The following is an 18,766-nucleotide window of genomic DNA, read 5'->3' as shown; positions in this document are numbered from 1 at the left end:
ATTACACATTGAAGCTAAAGTCGGATACGTGAAATGTTCTACTCACAAATAACTCGTTTCAAAAGGTGAAACCGTAGATTTGAATTCCCCCACCACCACCCCTATGTATTTAGAACCGGAATGCGGAATTTTTCTTATGTGTAAGAAGAGTGTTATACTATGGCACCAAATCACACAGATATGCATCCGCGCATTCCGTTTGGCGCCCTGTTTGGACGTGAGGTGTTAGCTCTAGAACACAATCCATTGCAGAGAGTTTCTTGGTAAAGTAAAAAAAAATAAAAATGAAAGAAATGCACACACCGCAAGGGAGCGTCACTTGAATGCAGATAACATTGATAGATATGCCCGCGGTATCCATCTTACTATAGGCTGAGACTGACGTTCATTGTTGAGGTACGTATACAGTCACTGGGACCATGGTTCGCACTCCCCCTCCCCCTCTCAAACGTCTGACCTGGACACAAGATACGCTATATAGGTTAGAGTGTCTTGAAAGAAGGGAGAAAAGGCGGGAAGTATTCCATTGACAAAAGTTAAAGTAGGCCTACCGTGCATTGAGAAGTACCTGCTGAATCAAAGCGGAATGGGTTTTCATTTTTTTTCAACGGTAACGCCCCTTAAATAACAATAAAATACCTTTGTATTGGGATAGGCTACTGTGGCGCGTACATTTTTATTACATGGGTTATGTCCCTTTCCACATTTGTGAATTTAAAAATAAGAAAAAAAAAAAAAACATTTGGCGGTGACTTTGCAATAAGTTATAGGAGTTGTGATGTATTTTTTCCTGGTTAATTTCTACAGTACACTGTTTGATTTATATTAACATGTCATTGTCGGTGTGTATGATAAAGTGACAGTTCTGATTAGGCAATCTACTTCAGCACGAACGTAAAAAACATAAAGTGATATTTCAATAAGTCAATCACATCTCATACAGATTTGGTCCAAAATACTTTCTTTTTTGTTTAGAACCCCCCCCCCCCCCCCAAAAAAAAAAAAATATTGTCGCAATAAACTCTCAGAACACGGTTTTTCATCTGTGCATAGATAGGAGTGTAATAGGCCTAATTACATCTTCTTGACGAAAATGTGAACGCATGACGTCTCTAATTACATCGTATACTAAATACATAGATTTTAGTACACTATTTTGGTCTTTATTTAGGGGTGGTCACTGCCAAACTAGCAGCACAGGGTCGTCCATCTTTTTTTTGTCTGTCTCCTGACGTTTCTAGGTCTACTCTGCCAGGGAAGCAACACGCAATAGACTCTTTATAGCTTGGTGGACTGGACTACGCACCTACCAGTGACACCCCCCCCCCTTTCCTAAACCACAGGAAGTAAATACGACAATCGATAGCACAAGTCAACAAAGGCTAGTCCCTGATATAGGTCTGACGTCACCACGTATGAGTCTATCCGACGTAACGGCACGGTCAGTGTGAAAGTCAAATCATTAGTCACACACAGAGGTAACATCACCGTTAAGTGTTCTTAGCTGCATGAGACACCACATGCATACAATATAATAGTGTAAGAATAAGCATTGTAAAACATCGTGACACTATTCTTTTGTAAACATTTATATATGTGGACACACATAATAAATAACATCTTGCTTTGTTTAACGCGTTTCTAGAACATACACTCTTTCTATGTGAAATGTCTCACAGTACGCTTGAATGTGAGATAAAAATGGAAGTTACTAAGAATAAACAATTATCTAACGTTTAAAGAAGAAAACTCGTAATAGGGGCAAAGAGTAAAATTAACAGATTGAATTTGACTAATTTACTGTAAATATGGGTAGATTTTACTATTAGTATAATATTATTTTAATATTCTACGATGTCAGTAATCTAATCTATTTACAGATGTTCTACATAGAGGCTTATTATGCACGCGTATTAACAAAGTATAAGTACCTTAATTAAATAACTACCAACACACATTGCAACTTAAAAACATGTAAATACAAAAACGAAACAAAACAAAGAGTGTTATCGTGTGAAACAAAACAAAGAGTGTTTTCTTACGAAACAAAACAAAGAGTGTTTTCTTACGAAACAAAACAAAGAGATTTTCTTACGAAACAAAACAAAGAGTGTTTTCTTACGAAACAAAACAAAGAGTGTTTTCTTACGAAACAAAACAAAGAGTGTTTTCTAACGAAACAAAACAAAATAAAAGTAGTTTCTTGCGAAACGAAACAAAAAGATTGTTTTATTACTATGCAGTAAGGCGTGTATGATCTACAATACTATGCTATCTAGTACAAATAAAGTCATAAACTTATGGCAATAAAATCTCAGCCTTCGCGACTTTGTGACTTTCGTAGCAACTTTTTGGTACAAACATAATGTAAATACTAACACCACCACCACCAAAACAGCCCAACTTCGCATTCCCTCTCACCCCCAGCTGTTCCAACTGACCACTGGACATTGCCTACATACATGTGTATTCCTTTATAACCATGGCACGACAGCGGAGTTGACATTAGACAATCACTGCGGGTCAATGGGCCGTGGTGAATCCAGGATCACGATATGTAATGGCGTCTTTTACCATAAAAGTGTCGCCTGGGCAATTACTCTGCGCTCTTCCGCGATCGCACAAAACTGTCTAGAAATACGTTCTACGTCCTTGACTTTCACGTCATACAATCAACTTTAATGCATAGCTTATAGATACAACAAGCAAATGAAATATATAGGGGTATTACCGTTGGCGTACTGAAGCAAAGAAATAGCATTGGATAGCACCATACCTAGTAAAGTTACTCTCAAATTAACTCTGGAGCAAAGACTGACTTTTTACTTCAATGTCTACACCAAGACTGGACCCACAGAACAGCACCGGAATAAGCTGTCAATTTTTGTTCGCCACGGCTAGCCATTCAAGTCCATTTACTGAGAATTGAAGAGTATCCAGTGTATATGTAAGTAGACTCACGCTGACACATTAGATGTTACAGAGCCAGACTAAACTGTCTATAAGAAAAGACAATGTGCAAGACGCACAAGATTCCGTTCACTTATTTAAGTTATCAGATACTCTCCTTTCCTCGACAATCTGTTAAAAATAACAACTTTTAGTTTTTTGCACCATATTTAGGCCAAATAGCACAGCAAGAACACGCACGATAGATCATAGATCAAATTTATTAATAAAACACTCAATTGAAATAACACTTTGTAGGGATTGTGAACAGTAATGCTTGAACCACTGATAGATCTATATTGTTCTAGATCAAACTTTCTTCTATGGCTTAGAATCCATATAGATGTATAGATAATGTACGTACCCCTCATAAAACAAAAACCAATCCCTACACCTGATACAGATTTAGACAATGAACAGCCGCCACAAACACGTTATGATGTTATCCCCACCCCCCTTTTTTTTTCTTCTTCCAAAACTTGTCTCATGTAAGCAGGGGTTAGCCCTAAGGGAATGGTCAACGCTATTGTGTGTGGCGGTGGGGGTTGTAAGGGGAGGGTTGGGGCGTTTTGGAAACCACTGACAGGTGGTGGATGGCCACACCAACAGACAAAACGTTGACGGTTTCTATTGTTACGTCCGGTGTTAGGTAGCAGGCAGAAGGCGCTAGCGGTTACATCAGCAGAACGCGCGAAATGTAAAAAAAAGGGAAAAAAAGGAGTGTAGACTATAAGTAGAAACTGTGCAATCTAACGAAATGTCTCGGTGACATGAGAGATAAGTACACTGTTTACAGATCTAGGTCAGGGCATTCCAATTGAAAGAAATCAACCATTATGAAACAAAAAAAAAGGTTTGCTTAGATCTCGAAGACTATGTGTGTGACAGGTCAATTTCAGCCGTACAGTTCGAGTGAGAAATGTTGCAGTAGCTAAAGAGTTCTTTCAAGGCCTCAGCCGATTGGTCGCTGATTTTCTTCCCTAACAAAATCCGTTTGCAAAGCTAAAAGCGATCATTTCTAAAGAATGTCTTCTAGTGGCGGTGTTGGTGTTCAAATAATATTAATACTAATAACAACAAAACAATAACCCTGTATTTGTATAAAGGTCCAATTATCAACCGGCGACTAGTGCTGCTGTTGACAGGATATAAGACTAATACATACGATTTCCGGGGAATATGTAAACCACATTGTGTGTGTGGTAAGTTTCGGTTCTGGCCCTTCTGGTCACGCCATAGACTACCAAAAAGGAAACCCAAACAGAAACTTATATACCTTCCTTGCACCATCTCTCCCCCTCTCGCGAAGTTACACCTAGAAAGTATCGCGTACGCCAGGTTTTACAACTTATCTTTGATATAGCCCGACATTTAGGGTCCCTCTATTAGTACGAACTATGTACGGCGTGACGCACGGGTACAAGGGCGCCTAGTGACGCACGGTTACAAGGGCGCCTATCAGTTTGGAAAAAGAAACGGGAAGAAAGACGAAGAGAAATGAAATAGGGAAAAGGGAGAGGAGAGGAGGGTCTGAACTTAGGTGTGTGCGTACGTCCACACGCGAGCGCGTGTATGTGGGGTGCTTACTTTTTTAAAGAAAGAAGAAAAAAAGAAGTTCTTTATGATTCCGTCTCGTCTGAATGGTTTTCTTACTAACAGACCATCGCGTGTCCTTAATACAATGTACTAGAATCTCTACGCTGACAGAGTTCTCTTTGTTTCTTAATTTGTTTGTTAAAGGAAACTAGAACTAAGCAGATAATTAAAGACGTGCACACACTTTTGTATAAAACAGATGTCAGAATATCTTCATGTAGATAAAAAAATAAAAATAAAAATAAAAAAAAAAGATTTTACATATAAAATTAAATTTGATTACAGTTATTTGTCCCCCCCCCCCTTGACATAATGTTCAAGTCTATGTAGATATAAATATCTAGACAGAAAGTAGAGCAGAGCAAAACATAATCATGTCAGGCTCACCCGCTAGAAAACATTCAATAATTTTTATTATTTGTAACAGTCGCTAATTCAATTTTATTCTTACAAGTCCAACAAGACGGCCCACGATGTAATGCTGACAAAGACACATTTTGATTGCAACGACAGTCAACGCTCGACCTCAGGGCACACGTATCCAAAGAGGGGTCTGCAAGGATTTTAAAACAACATTTTTAACGAACTTTAGGCGATGATCTCATCAACGCCAGCGAGTCATCAAGACGAAATCTTTATCTCTCAAGCTTGTAATGTGTATATAAGAGAGATCTACATACCTTTATTTATTGCATTGTTATGTTTGCTTCGCATCGATATCAACTACCAATAGGCACGGTCTGAAATGGTATACCTAACTCATCCCCTTCTCCCTAAATTGTCGTCTGGATAGCGGCCCGAAACCGAAACCTACTTTTGTTTACTCTCTAATAATCTAGACTGGTAGGTAATTTCCTTTTTATAGAGCTCCATGAACCGTGCCAAAGGTGTAAATCTAAGCAGACGTACAGTAGCGTCACCTACAAGACATTTACCCGCTCTTTTTACGTAGATATGAACTGGACTGAAACTAGTGTCTGTATGTAGACTTGTCTGTATGTAGACTTGTCTGTATGTCAACTTCCCATCACCCGGAACTAAAGTTTATGATGTTTAGAAAAAAGCATTTTTTTTCTTTTGTTATTTATTTATTGAACCCAATCTATATAATACATAAAGATAAGTATATACATATATATATATGTAACTAAAGTTGTCCATTCAATACGGAACATGGAGTTACATTGACTCTTTTTACATTCACATAACAACAATTCTACCCATCGGATCGTCTTCAATAAATACTTGATTTCTACTAGCCATAAAACATAGTAACAATTAAGTACCTATATGTTTAGACCTAATATCAGTTAGAGAACTGAATTCTGGAGTTAGAATATAACAAGTGATCGGATCCACAGACATTTCGATCATTGACTTCGTGTCCCTCTAGGATACTCTAGATCTAATGACACAATGCGTGATATTCAATCTATAATTTTCATTGATTACTACGCGCGTGTTATACAGCACTGATATAATATCGAGAAACAAACACGGAATTAAAGATTGATAAAGATTGATAATTGATTGATGTCGCAAACTCCACTTACGCCTGTATATGCATGTCTAATTGTCTCATTGTTAAATATTAATATGTTCTTGAGTTTATTATATCAAAAAATATCCCGTACAAAATAACGCCTAGATCTATATGATGTAATATTTAATATAAGTAGTAAACCCACATTTAACATAAATGTTTTTTTTTTCAAGTTGTTCGCCGAAGTTGTAATTATGGATCAAGAATCTAAGCGTTATGTATGGCAGCGCTGTAGTTTTCGATAGAAATCTGCGCACACCAAACAAAAGCGGCCGTCAATGTCATAAGAATGAGATATAAAGATGTCAACTACTTACATGTTTAAATTGTAACCATCAATCAAGGAATATACGGTGTCCACAAAGTATCACAGGGGAAATACACTGAAACGAAGATAATGAATTCACCTCCACAGTTTGTAGGCCTTCCAAGAAGTTGCTGTATTTTTATATTTCCTATCACAAGAATTTTTTTTTTGTTGCGAAATTAAACTTTCTGATGTGACAGTCCGAATGTCAGTTTGAAATTGACACTATTTATATATAGATCTATGTATATATAAATATACTGTCGGAAAAACGAAAAATAAAATAAACGAAACAGAACTTAAAAAAAAAATATGAAAAAAAGGTCCAGTTGGTTCAGAGAGAAACTACTGACAGGGGCAGTGATTGCGTAGTTCTCCACGCACTCTCTCTCTCTCTCTCTCTCACACACTCTCTTCCTACTGGACTGACTGAATGCTAGAGTTCGAACATACGACAACTCATGGAGAGAAGGGAAAAAAAAAAACGAAAAGAATCACCCCGCGAGGTGCTGGGTGGGGGAGGAAAGGGGGGGGGGAAGAGAATTGCACTGTAGGTTTGTGCCCAACTAATGGACGCAGCGGCGAGAGGGTGGTTGCGGGACGGTGCGGGAGGCGCGCGAGAGAGGTGGCGCTTTTTTTTTTTTTACTCCAGAAATGACTTAACGGTTGGGTCCCGTTTTGTTGTCGCCTTTTTTTTTTTTTTTTTTTTAAAGTTGTAGTAAGCTCTACCACTCACAGAAAGTGTCCCCCCACCAGCAATCTCCTAGGTCCAATGGTTCGCCATGTTCCTCCCGGCCTCCACATTTTTTTTTGTCTTTGCAGATTACAACGGAACTGTAACGCTTAATCAGAAGGACAGACGAATGAGGGAAAAAGTAAAATGTTAAGTCTATTATATTATTAATGGACTATTAATTACTATTAAAAAATAAAAATACCCCCTTCCCCCGAGAGTTAGGTAAGTTTTTTTTTTTTTTTTTGTATTTGGTCTATAGGCTAGAGACACGAAGAAGGGCGGACCTAGAAAGCAAGCCGAAACAACAAAAAAAAAAAAGATTTGAAGTCGTAAGAAGGAAGAGGACGGTACAGGAGAAGGGGGGGAGGGGGGTAACTGGAAGCGAGGAGGCTTGGGCAAGCGATGACGCTCGTCTTGTAGTGGCCCGTCCAATAGTCATACACACAGGACGTTCTGTCTGCTCGCCCCACAAGGCTTACCATGATGCTGTGAGCGATAGATGGATGGCTGGCTTATCCAAAAATAAAAATAAAAGGGGGGGGGGGGGACAGAGAAGGGAGGGGGGGGAGTTATAACAAGGAAGCAGTGTATATCTCTCCACCCCCTCTATCTCTCCCCGCATTTCAGTGTTTCTTCCAATCAAGTCAGACTATTTATTTTCCCTTTTCTTCTAGTTCAACTCTCAAGTCCGTAGAAAAAAATGGGAGTGGGGGGGGGGGGCACACAGATATGGGAGGGAACTGTTTTGTGAAGATGTTTTAGTCGTCAAGGCGGGCTGCAGTTTCTTTAACTGCCCTAGCCACAATAGGCTGCCACTATTACGGTGAGTAGTGATGGTGAAGGCGGCTACTAGTGATAAAAGAAGTATTTACCCAACCAACACATTAAAAATATCTAAAACAGCTTCATAAGAGAACTACTGTAAAACAACAGCAATCAAAGGCTAGAGGCTTTACTTTCCACATTCCCATAAGAAGTATGAACAGACTAAAAAGTCTGTAGCTCAAAACCAACTGGAAACCATTAGCGCTCCTTGCCGAGAAACGTTTATTTTACGTCTATGCAGTCGCCTATTCGTGAGACTTATATCTAAAAAAAAAAAATCTTGAAAAGCGACAGAAAAACGTTTTTCACCCTCGCCTCATCGTGTTTGAAATACCATCATACCCTCAACTAAAACTTTTGGCTTTCTAAAAAAATTTTTTTTTAATAAGTAGACATATTTTATGCATATGGATATAAAACATATTTGAAACAAGGTGACAAAATAGAAAAAAAATCAGTTTGCGTTAGCGCGTACATTGGTGTACATCCTAACCCTGTCTTCTTAGTCAACCCCCCAACGCCTAATCTGGCAATCAATACAATAAAGCCATTGTAGAACAAAACAAATAATGGTGTAACATTGATTCCACTTTGTCAGATTTTTTTACTCGAAGCACAAAAAAAAATATATAACCCATAATGAAGATTTTTACATCCGCGTTAAAATAATCTGCACAGTCGCAACCAAAAGTGCCCCCTACATTTGTTCTACCATACAGTACCATCCAGCTGTGAATAAATGGCTGAAGGTGTTCGCTGGCAGAATCCTGAAAGCGTTTGAAATATTCTGTGATCAAAGTGCTAAGTCGGGAATTGCTGCGGCCAAGCTGCGAAATGGTTGCCATGTGACACCGCCATTAACTTTGCCGATACGCATGCGCTAAAAAAAAAGCGGAAACTAACAAAAAGTTCACTCATGCATCCTGGGACTGTAATTTAGAATTTATTTCCTATGACACGTACAAGTTTGCATGATGGGAGATGATGGTACAGTGCTTATTGACTTATGACGACAAGTGTTACATTGGAATTGTGTTGTTTATATAAAGAGATGTTTCCAGAAATAAAACACTTTTATTTTCCAAATGGAAATCCCGAAAACAGATGAGCAAACACTTTTAACACACAATATAATTTTATTTCGATATAAGATTCACAAAAGTATTTAACATGAAGCTTAAAACGTATCAACTGAAGGGGCCCGATATAAGTTTTTGAAAAACCTCTTAAACAGGAAATAAACTAAAAACTGTTGATTTCTTTACTACCTCACTCATTCTTTAATCTTCTGTTGAAGAACTTGAATGTTTAAGTAAGCTTCCTGTTCACATTTCTCTAGGGACCTTGACGCGTACATCAGGTGACAAAAATCATGAATGCAATAAGATTACAATGAAGTAAACAACAAAAAAAAAAAGGTGGGCTAAAGATAATATTGAATAAGAGATATATATATACATCCTATATTGAGGTGTAATTTTCTACTTTTTTGTCAATGTGTGTCTGAGTGGTGAAAAGACAGAGCATGCACGATGCGCAATACATAAGCAGTTCAAGGAAAACAAAAGGTGTGTGTGTGCTAAGGTATGTTTCTTTATTATAAATGTAAGAACAAATTATTTTTATTTTTTTTCCCCCAAAGAACGAAAATGTTTGTGTTCCATTAAAGCTGGGCCGTTACAAGAAGATCTGAACTGAGACGTACACAATAATTTGTCAAAGAGAATCTCAGATCAGCTCCACCACTTTTCTCTCTCTTGGTCGTTCTTCTTGTTTTTTCCTTCTTTTCTCTCTCCACTCATGTTACTGTACCCACACACTTTTATTATCTCTGTTTCCGTCTTCTTTGCACCCCTAGAATGACGCAACATCCGGTTAGAGCTTCGCCAGTGTTACAGTAATCGCCGGAGACGATGAACAAATTTAATACCAACATCACATTTACTACGCGTTTTGGGCGAGATGAATTTGCATGAGAGAAAACCCCTAATCTATGCCTAACACTTTCAAAACAGCCCAATAATAAAAGAAAAGTAATCGAAAAAGAAAAGAAGACAATTACTACTATTTTTTTTTTAAAGCCTCGCATAATTGGAAACCAAAAAAATCACTCGGGCAATTGCTGGAAAATTTCGCATATCTTAAAGCATACGAACGATAATTATTATGGCCACAACAAGTTTGACTGGATTATCTTCTCTTTCCTCACCTTAACCAATCCGAATAAAGCGTGACGTAACAAGAAAACGCAAAAGCCGAAAAAATAAAAAGAACTGTGAGCCAGAGAGAAGAAAATAACGGAACAAAACTATGATTAAAATAATGAATTATAAGTGAGAGAAGAGCGGATGAGTGTTGGATGTCCCAAATGTAGGCATCTGTTCTCATTTAGGCCCCCCAAGTCCCCCTCCATTCCACCACCCCACACACACTAACACGTCATAGGGCCAGAAAATTAAGAAAGAAATTGCCTAAGAAAAAGTTGGTGGGGGGAAAAAAGATGAACTGTCTATATTATGTTTTAATTTTCAATAAAGAAAAACAAATCTAATAATTTGATTGTATGTACATTTCTTAATCTTATTGTAATACAATCCTGTTCAAATGTGGAGTACACATTTTAAATGTGTAGTAAACGTATCGCTAGGTTTTTTAGCGGCCCCCGAAAGGGGAAAAGACGCTATTAGTTTTGTGCAAAATGTCTGTCCGTCTGACCGCCCGTCCCGTTTAGATCTCGTAAACTAGAAAAGATAGTGAAAATCCGAAATCACAATATTTTAGACCATTCAAAGTTCTGATGCAACGGCTACTTTTTCTGAAAGCGAAAAATCTAATTTTTAAAATCAGTTATGCAAGCAGTTTTTTTAAAGAGAAAAAGCTAATTAGTATGCATTATAAGTTAGACCTAATTTAAAATGAATAGTGATCTTATAAACTTCATTTTTCTGAACATTTTTTTGAGGATTCAAATAAGAGATTGAGCCTTTTCAAAACAATTAGATCAATTATAAGACATCAGTTAGGCCTGGTGAGGCGCGGTGGCTGAGCGGCAAAGCGCTTGGCTTCCGAACCGGGGGTCCCGGGCTCGAATCCTGGTGAAGACTGGGATTTTCAACTTTGGAATCCTTGGGCGCCTGTGAGTCCACACAGCTCTAATGGGTACCTGAGTTGGGGAAAAGTATAGTTGGGGAAAAGTATAGGCGGTTGGTCGTTGTGCTGGCTACATGACACCCTCGCTAACCGTAGGCCACAAAAACAGATGAACTTTACATCATCTGTCCTATAGACCACAAGGTCTAAAAGGGGAACCAGTTAGGCCAGGTTCACACCTAACCTTACATTCACTTACACCTATCCTTTGATCTGCGGGACCGTTGGGGCACTACACAAGATCTGTTAACCTTCCTTCTCCATTCTTCTCTCTCATTTGTCTTTGATATAATTTCATTTGGGTGTTCTTTCTGAAAATATTGAAGCCTGCCTGGGTGGACCTCTTCGGGGGCCGATTTTGAGTTTGTGTTTCCACACAAACTGTCTTTTGTAACCCTGTTTTGTTTGTTTCAGCTTAGAACTAGTGCACCAATTTCGCAAAATGTTTTTCTTGTACCAGACAAGACAAGAACCGATAAAAGAAAAAAATTAACGAATGAGTTCATTAACTATTGGTAACTAATTATTTTGTTTGGTAGATGATAGATGTGGTGGCATAAGTTGAGCTAGTCCATTTTATACTCTGTGTAGAGAACTAGGTCGTGGCTTAAAGAATTGAAACTAACTATGCATAACTACAAAACCTTCTATTTTCATAAGCACTTCGCTTGCACAGTGGTTAGTCTATTTGGGAGTCTTAAGCCCTAGAGTTCGAATTCAAGCCATACACCTTTTTTGTTTCTTCACAAAATGCATTTAAAAAGCGATAACGGTAATAATCAGACCGATGACAGATACTCCCTTCCTTCTAGCTCCCCTTTCCTAACTGGTCCAGGCAGGTGATAGGATCATAGCGTAGTGAGAAAGCTCAAACATAAAATAGCGCTTAACAAAAACAATTGGTAAAATATTTCTAATTGCGCAGATTAATAATATTCTAGACCTATTACAAATTTAATTACATGAATAATCCAAACATATGGATACAATGACACTTAATAGAAGCATTTTTTTTAAAGCATATTTGTTATTTTGCTTTTTTTTTTCAGCCATAAGGATTAATCTATTCGAACAGATTTTCGTTTTGAACTGTGACATTTTCTCCTTCAGAAATAAAAATTATTACGCCCTAGACTAAACATCCTGCAGGAAGCGGGCAGGGGCATCGGGCAGGGGATAGCAGAGGGCAGGGGCATCAGGCAGTGGATAGCAGCGGGCAGAGGCATCGGGCAGGGGATAGCAGGGGATAGCAGCGGGCAGGGCTCGAACTCGAGACCATCGTGAAGGCAGTCCGAAGCGCACACCACGATGCAGCAATGTAACTTTATAACTTCATTGCTTTTAAAGTGGTGATAGGAAAGATATCTCCAATACCTTAGTGCCCCACTTTCTTTTATATAAAAATGATGCCAACGAAAACTGTCCCCCCCCCCCAAGTCATTTTTTTTTAAAAACGTAAACGCATTAAGACAGTAAGGAGGACACAGTAACACTGGGACTCACGTACGAGTCACGTGTGATAGCGTTTTGGCGAGCTCTACGAAATGTGTGTATGTGTTTACATCTGACACCCTTGCAACTCAATGGAAACACAGTGAGCGTAAGTGTATATAACTCTGGCACCCTAGCGACTCCCCGAATACAAAATATAAAACTATGGCACCCTATCCACCAGTGACGACTCCCCTGGGGGCACGGCTTTATTTCACGCCTGCACATTGGAATAGGCACGCGTGAGTTGCTAGACTTCGGGAGGGAGGATATAGGTGTGAGATGACGAGAGGGCTCTGGGGGGGGGGGGTGAAGTGGAGGTGGCGCTGTGGATCAAAGTCATGCCATTCTATTAATGGCTGAGTTATGTCTGCAAGGTTTTAGTACCATGAAGGCGTTCCTTTAAATACATGTAGCAACAAAAGGGAACCGGAGATCACATTTAATTACTGCTCTAGCAAAGCCTTGAAACGATGTATGCACAATAAAGCGCATAGATATAACAAAAAATAACATAATATATATATATATATATATATATATATATATATATATATATATATATATATATATATATATATATATATATATATATATATATATATCAGAGAGAACATTGGACAGAGAGAGAGAGACAGGATGTAAAAGATATTGAGAGAGAAAGAAATGGGTGAGGAAAGAGAGGACGGGATAGAAACAGAGAGAGAGAGAGAGAAATCTGACAAAATAAAATCACAACTTAAGGAACATTGATGGTAACATTCATATCGAAAATATCTTGTCTATAAACTATTTCAGACTCAAACATCAACACACAGCTACAGTTTTCACAAGAGAAAAAAATAACTCGATAAAAAAAAGTATGTTTTTATTTGTAGTCCTTGCAGAAATCTATGGGGGGAAACAAGCTTTCTTTCCTTGTCAAGAGTCACCCACTTACGACTTCCATAGACAGAAGATAACAAAATGAAGAACAATTTTGGAAAATGCAAACACGCTTTACTGAGTAGGTGTCCATACACAAAATAAAAAAGCAATCAGTGGCGTATCCAAACATAAACATGGTGGGTACCAGATGATCTGATTAACATGATAATGAACATATTTTGTTAATGTGTTTTATATTGTAATAAAAACTTTTTTTAACTTTAACTTTTTTTTTCATGTAAGATTTATTTAAATTAACTGAAAACTCTTGACAGATAAATTCCAAAAATGTCCAACGTCTAAGAATCCCTATAGGTCTACATATGCCATACAAACCATGCGGTCCCAGGGTCAGAACTGAAACAAATCTAGATCTATTATTGTCTTTAGTAACTCCGTGGCTTAAATCTTGACTGCGTCCCTCACACCAAGTTTGGACTTGAATGGAACTAGCAGAAAATGACTAGCGCTGTTTCACAGCACAGAGCGCTGCATATGCCAACATTTTCTCATTTCCATTGGGCACTCTAGACATTTTACTACTACAACTTGTGCTTGTGCCCAGTTTATCTTACATCTACCATTTCCACCCTAATCAGTACACCTCTGATTCACATCAGCCGACCCACTGTTCACCTTTAGTTTTCTTTAAGACACTTTTTTTTTTTTTTGGATAGTTTTTAAATTATTGTATAAATGTGAGTGTATTAAAGTAATTACCTCTTTCAGAACTTGCGATCTATAGGACCAATAATGTAGAGGTCATCTGTTTCTGTGGCCTACGGTTAACGAGGCCAATCGCCTTTACTTTTCCCTAACGAATGTCAGGCGCCCAAAAGAGCTGGGTGGACTCACAGGCGTCCTAAAATCCTGAAATTCAAATCCCAGTCTTCAACAGGATTCGAACAGGAACCTTCGGTTCGGAAACCAAGCTCAGCCACTGCGCCTCCTTTCTGAGTCTAGCTGCTTTCTTATTTATCTTCTAGTTATTGTGTTTGTAAATATTCTATCTTGAGACTCACTATAACAACAAACAGCTGTTCTAGTTTTCTGGGTCTCAACGGATGCAATCTAGACAAAGCTGCAGTGTTTACTGTTTTCATTATTCATTTTCTGTTCAAAAATATTGCAAAAATCTCATTCCCAGGAGACTTGGACGTGAACGTGGACAGTCTGATGGAATGAAATGAATGTAGGTGTCACACTTCTTGGCAGTGTCAACAACTCTGTAGGTTTGGTTTAGTGAGCCTGCGGCCTACTTCGCAAGACCTAGCAATAATTGAAGACTTATATATATATTAATGAGTTTTATGGTATTATATCCTGGAAGAGCAAAACTTCTTGTTATCTGTCATGGTATAAAATATTAGCAATCTGAATTCTAACATCTGATGTGGCGTCAAGCCTTTTCTATATTATACTTTGACTCTGTTGCAACATCAAAAGAAAAAAAACAACAGTTTCACACTATCTTTAGGCCCTAGAGACTGTAGGAACTGAGGTACACCAACGAGCAGCTTGTTTTCAAAGATTGTGACACTCTTCAGACAAACTCGACCAGAAATCATTTCTTGTAGCTTTGTTTCCAATGAGAGTTAGGATCTAGATCAGTTCAAAGCTGGTGTTATCAAATTTATTTTGTTACCAAGGAGAGCAAATAAAAATTTCTTTTTTTTTTTATCCCTGCGTTTAGAGATGAATTCCCGTGTAGGCCTACTAGTTAATTATTCCAGTAGTTGGTGGAACACTTGGAGTCAGCGGAACACAGTTTCGTAAACACTGCGTAGCAGAATTGGTTTGTGGGAACGAAGAGAGGATGAGACATAGAGCACTTTTCTGAGGTTGCAGAAGAAAACAAGAATGGTAGTGTTTTACTTGCAATCAGATTGTAACAAGCAGGGTGCAATATCTCTGAGTAGGGAGCCGGGGTGGTTTGGAAATAAAGATCATCACTGGACGTGGGGGGGGGGGGGGGTAGGAAGAGTGGGGGGGGGGGGGGTACAAGACTTTGTGTCAGTGTTCTCAGGATAAGAAATATTTGGGATACAGATTGTGCTATGGAGAATAAAGACGAGATGGGGGAAGCACGCGGTGTTGTTGTTTCTATTGTCAAGCTCAATCGATAAACGAAATTAATAGATTCGGCAACCGAGTGCTTCCGGTCCATCACGGAAAAAGTCGGAGAGAGAGAGAGAAAAAAAAAAGGAGAGACTTTGGGTGGAGAAAGGGTGGAAGGGGGAGACACATCGTAGGACTCGGTTGGATTAAAAAAAGAAAATCAAGATAAAAAAAAATAAAATAAAGAACTTTAACGCCGCTTTTGATTGGTGGTTAATAATAGAACAGCATCATTTGTAGCTTCTCCAATGAGAATGTCCGATACTTAATGTTTGCCAGAGAGAGAGAGAGAGAGAGAGAGAGAAAGAGAGGAGGGAAAGATTTGCCCGATGTATCATATTCCTCTCCCCCCCCCCCTTACGTGAGCGTCCCTCCACTTCTCATTACTCCCTACAGTTAACATTTACATTAAAGCTGCCTTAACAATCTCACTCTCCATTCTTTGAAACACCCCACCCTCTCATCTCCCCCTCCCCCACATCTGAGCAAACACACACACCCCTCCCTCCACAGCCTCTCATTTGAAATTCTGACATTTCTTTGACAATATTATTAACATGCACATATATTGTTTATCCAGGCCTGATTGCTTATAGCGGCACACGTTATCATTTTAATTGCTGAGATTAATAAGCAATGCCGCATGTTTGTCTTGAAGCAGTGGCGTCACTGAGTCCGCCGACAAAGGAGGGGGGGGGGTATAAAATCAACAGTAACACTATTTCGACTACCGCCCCGCCCCATCATCTGCTATACTCTACTGATCAGCAAAGAAAACAAATATGGTAAAGAGAGTAGAGAAGGAAATGGTTGATGGGTCCTGAACCATATCCATTCTGAAAGTTATCAGTAGTGTATATTATTTCTATCATTGAACTGAATTTTTTTTTCACAATTATTTCCTTTACCTGACAAAACAAGAACCAATTTAAAAAATTAACCAATTAGATAATTAACTATTGATACTTAATTATTTTTTTTTTGGTATATCGAACAAGGAAAGGAAATAGTACTTGACTGATGTGGTGGTATAAGCTGAATTAGTCCTCTTCATAGGTCGCCGCTCTAAATTGAGACTAACAATATATATTTAAACAGTGTTATTCCGTCGGCCCGAGGAGGCGTGAGCCACGAGTTCAAATTAAGGTCGCACCCCCCCCCCCCTTTTTTTAAAAAAAAAAAAAAGCTTTTAAAAACCAATTACAGTAAAATCCACCCAGATATCCCTTTCTTTCTTCACCCCCCACCCCTTTTTTTTCCCCAATTGGTCAAGACAAGTGCTAGGATCCTAGCGTATTGAGAAAGCTAAAAGCATGAAATGGCGCTAAACAAAAACAATTGGTAAAAATATGATTAATCGCACAAATTTATTGTTGTTGTTCTAGATCTATTCAAAATTTAATGACATGACTGATCCAAACTAATTGATATAATTGCACCTCGTATAAGCTTTTTTTTTTAAAAAGTATTTTAAAATGTTTTTATTGTTTGATCATTTATACGAAGACAGTGAGCGCTTGAATGTCTACATGAAGAGAACTCTTTAGACAATGTAATCCAGGCCAGTGAACTTTCACATTGCATCAAACGTTGTATTTTTATATTATTATATTATATATATACATTATGACGTAAGAAGCCTGGCCGTGACACTGAGCGGAACAGACCATCCATATCAACAACAAACAACAACAACAAAAAAAGAGCAACGGAAGAAGAGGCGACCTCGGGGCAAGGCATGTGTGGGGTAAAAAGGAAAGGGGGGGGGGGGCGGGGAAGAAGAATATGTCGTAAAAAGGAGTGGGGGGGGGGCAGTTTTTTTTCCCTGTTCAATTACCCTCACCCTGAGTTGTGTGTGCATGCTGATAAGAAGAGAAGGGTTATGTGTGTGAGGAGGGGGGGGCTGGTAATGCAGAAGGGGTAGACAGAATGCCGAGACTAAGGCAAAGACATAGAGCTGTATTAAGTTTTAAAGAGGAAAAAAAAAGAACAAAGAATTTCAAAAAAAATCAAGAGGGGCGCGTAAAAAAAATTAAGGGAAAATGGGGAAGGGCAGAGAACCCAGCACGTGCGCTACGTCACCCAAGTTGCCTCCCCTGTGAACTAACAAGGCTCGCGTGCCGTGTAATCATCCTTTCATTGTCACCAGTCGCCCCCTCTCCATAGCACACACTTTTAATACAGATCTAGAAGATAGAGCCAAAAAAAAAAAAAAAATCTTAAGCTCAGCACCCTCGGTCATCAGCCTTGCCCTGGCCCCCCAGTACCTCCTCAAGCGGATCTCTGCACAGTAAGAACTAAGGGCGTTAGTGCTACGCCTCAACGGTTGATTGAAGGGGGGAGAAACAACCGTTTTTTTTTTATACGAATAAATTTGGGAGAGAGAGAGAGAGAGGGGGGGGGGGGAGTGAAATAAAACGGGAACGTCATCAATGGGGGGGGGGGGGAGGGGAGGCTGACAATAACAACTCAAGACAACCGTTCAGCTTAAATTGTCAAAGACGATTGAACATTTTTTTTTTTGTCCTTCATTTTGGAAAAAAAAAAAAAAAAAAAAAGAGGGGGGGGGGGGTTGCAGAAAGTATAAGCGAGGGGGACTGTCACTCGAGACATTTGGTTTGTTGGCTTAATTGTCATTGTGCATGGGAGTGAGTGTTTAGACATCTATGTGTGTGTGTGTGCATGTGTGTGTAGGTCTAAGAGAGTGCACGGTCCTACGGTCCACACATTTAATGACTCTTATTAACTATGTGCCCATGTGTGTGTGAGAGTGTGAGAATGAAAGTAAGAGAATATTACCGAAGCGTCAATGTGTGTATCATGCCCCCCCCCCCAAACCCTAACATCTGGGCCCCCAATTCGATATGTCTACGAGTTTCAATGCTATTCACGACGCACTATCTCAAGTTTCTCTCCACGTGTGGGCCTGTGTCACATGGAACTCGTGCGCCAAGCCAACATTTAGTGCGGTCCATACCAAATATGAAGAGATCGAACTAAATTCCTTGACTGTCTAAATATAAGTTATACAAGCAAAGTGAAACCAAGGTCAAATAATGTGATGGCTCAGTAAAGTGAAGGCCCAATAAATTGATGCTCGATCCGCAAAAGTGTCATAAGTTTT

At 38.9% G+C, this 18,766-nt stretch overlaps 1 protein-coding gene across 3 annotated transcripts in view; it reads right to left on the bottom strand.

Annotated features, from left to right (window-relative positions):
* Positions 1–18,766, bottom strand: part of LOC106066568 (uncharacterized) — a 110,449-nt gene that overhangs the window by 25,137 nt on the left and 66,546 nt on the right. Inside the window, exon 1 of one of the 3 annotated variants that reach the window (XM_013225635.2) lies at positions 6,406–7,280. The exons of the other annotated variants lie outside the window; for them this stretch is intronic. The gene's annotated coding sequence lies outside the window, so the exon portion shown is untranslated. Of the gene's footprint in view, positions 1–6,405; positions 7,281–18,766 lie in introns of those variants that run through there. 3 annotated transcript variants of the gene reach the window in all.

Source organism: Biomphalaria glabrata, chromosome 10, assembly GCF_947242115.1.
Source record: "Biomphalaria glabrata chromosome 10, xgBioGlab47.1, whole genome shotgun sequence".
Classification (NCBI taxonomy): domain Eukaryota; kingdom Metazoa; phylum Mollusca; class Gastropoda; family Planorbidae; genus Biomphalaria; species Biomphalaria glabrata.
Note: the sequence above shows the minus strand (reverse complement) of the source record. Positions and strands in the feature narration are given on the sequence as shown.